Genomic DNA, 2,831 nt, shown 5'->3' on the forward strand with positions numbered 1-2,831 from the left:
TATCAAAAAGCTTATCAACCATGATCAAGTGGGCTTCATCCCTGGTTTGCAAGGCTGATTCAACATATGCAAATCAATAAATGTAATCCAGCATATAAACAGAACCAACGACCAAAACCATATGATCATCTCAATAGATGCAGAAAAGGCCTTTGACAAAATTCAACAGCCCTTCATGCTAAAAACTCTCAATAAATTAGGTATTGATGGGACATATCTCAAAATAATAAGAGCCATTTATGACAAACCCATAGCCAATATCCTACTGAAAGGGCAAAAACTGGAAGCATTGCCTTTGAAAACTGGCACAAGACAGGGATGCCCTCTCTCACCACTCCTATTCAACATAGTGTTGGAAGTTCTGGCCAGGGCATTCAGGCAGGAGAAAGAAATAAAGGGTATTCAATTAGGAAAAGAGGAAGTCAAATTGTCCCTGTTTGCAGATGACATGAGTGTATATTTAGAAAACTCCATCGTCTCAGCCCAAAATCTCCTTAAGCTGATAAGCAACTTCAGCAAAGTCTCAGGATACAAAATCAATGTGCAAAAATCACAAGCATTCTTATACACCAATAACAGACAAACAGAGAGCCAAATCATGAGTGAACTCCCCTTCACAATTGCTTCAAAGAGAATAAAATACCTAGGAATCCAACTTACAAGGGATGTGAAGGACCTCCTCAAGGAGAACTACAAACCACTGCTCAACGAAATAAAAGAGGATACAAACAAATGGAAGAACATTCCATGCTCATGGGTAGGAAGAATCAATATCGTGAAAATGGCCATACTGCCCAAGGTAATTTATAGATTCAATGCCATCCCCATCAAGCTACCAATGACTTTCTTCACAGAATTGGAAAAAACTACTCTAAAGTTCATATGGAACCAAAAAAGAGCCCACATTGCCAAGACAATCCTAAGCCAAAAGAACAAAGCTGGAGGCATCACACTACCTGACTTCAAACTATACTACAAGGCTACAGTAACAAAAATACCATGGTACTGGTACCAAAACAGAGATATAGACCAATGGAACAGAACAGAGGCCTCAGAATTAATACCACACATCTACAAACATCTGACCTTTGACAAATCTGACAAAAACAAGCAATGGGGAAAGGATTCCCTATTTAATAAATGGTGCTGGGAAAACTGGCTAACCATATGTAGAAAGCTGAAACTGGATCCCTTCCTTACACCTTATACAAAAATTAATTCAAGATGGATTAAAGACTTAAATGTTAGACCTAAAACCATACAAACCCTAGAAGAAAACCTAGGCATTACCATTCAGGACATAGGCATGGGCAAGGACTTCATGTCTAAAACACCAAAAGCAAAGGCAACAAAAACCAAAATTGACAAATGGGATCTAATTAAACTCAAGAGCTTCTGCACAGCAAAAGATACTACCATCAGAGTGAACAGGCAACCTACAGAATGGGAGAAAATTTTTGCAATCTACTCATCTGACAAAGGGCTAATATCCAGAATCTACAATGAACTCCAACAAATTTACAAGAAAAAAACAAACAACCCCATCAAAAAGTGGGCAAAGGATATGAACAGACACTTCTCAAAAGAAGACATTTATGCAGCCAACAGACACATGAAAAAATGCTCATCATCACTGGCCATCAGAGAAATGCAAATCAAAACCACAATGAGATACCATCTCACACCAGTTAGAATGGCGATCATTAAAAAGTCAGGAAACAACAGGTGCTGGAGTGGATGTGGAGAAATAGGAACACTTTTTCACTGTTGGTGGTAAATTAGTTCAACCATTGTGGAAGACAGTGTGGCGATTCCTCAAGGATCTAGAACTGGAAATACCATTTGACCCAGCCATCCCATTACTGGGTATATACCCAAAGGATTATACATCATGCTGCTATAAGGACACATGCACATGTATGTTTATTGTGGCACTATTCACAATAACAAAGACTTGGAACCAACCCAAATGTCCATCAGTGATAGACTGGATTAAGAAAATGTGGCACATATACACTATGGAATACTATGCAGCCATAAAAAAGGATGAGTTCATGTCCTTTGTAGGGACATGGATGAAGCTGGAAACCATCATTCTCAGCAAACTATCACAGGGAGAAAAAACCAAACACTGCATGTTCTCACTCATAGATGGGAATTGAACAATGAGAACACTTGGACACAGGAAGGGGAACATCACCCACCGGGGCCTGTCATGGGGTGGGGGGAGCGGGGAGGGATAGCATTAGGAGAGATACCTAATGTAAATGACAAGTTAATGGGTGCAGCACACCAACATGGCACATGTATACATATGTAACAAACCTGCATGTTGTGCACGTGTACCCTAGAACTTAAAGTATAATAAAAAAATCAATTAGAGATTCTAATTAATATCCTGTAACTAAAATTAAGACTGCAAAAGATAGCTTTAACAGCAGATTAACTGAAAAAAGATTTATTAATCTGGAAAACAAATCAGTAGAAAATGTCACTTGAAGCATTGAGAGAAAATAAGATGAAAATGTATTTAACAAAAAAGAAAAAGACATTTGGGTCATAATGAAAAGTTTAAAATATAAATACTTAGAGTCCAAAATGAGAGAAAAGAGAAAATAGGGAGAAATAATTTTGATTATTGGCCAAGAATTTTCTCAATCATGCAAAAGTTATCACGACATAAATTCAAGAATCTTTATGAATCCCAAGGAGGATTAACACAAAGGAAAACTTACTGAGGCATATCATGATAAGACTACTGAAAACCAGAGACGGAGAAGACCTTAAAGGCAACCAGATAAAAAAATGAATGACTTTTAAAGAAACAAAAT

This window comes from Pongo abelii, chromosome 5 (assembly GCF_028885655.2).
Source record: "Pongo abelii isolate AG06213 chromosome 5, NHGRI_mPonAbe1-v2.0_pri, whole genome shotgun sequence".
NCBI lineage: Eukaryota > Metazoa > Chordata > Mammalia > Primates > Hominidae > Pongo > Pongo abelii.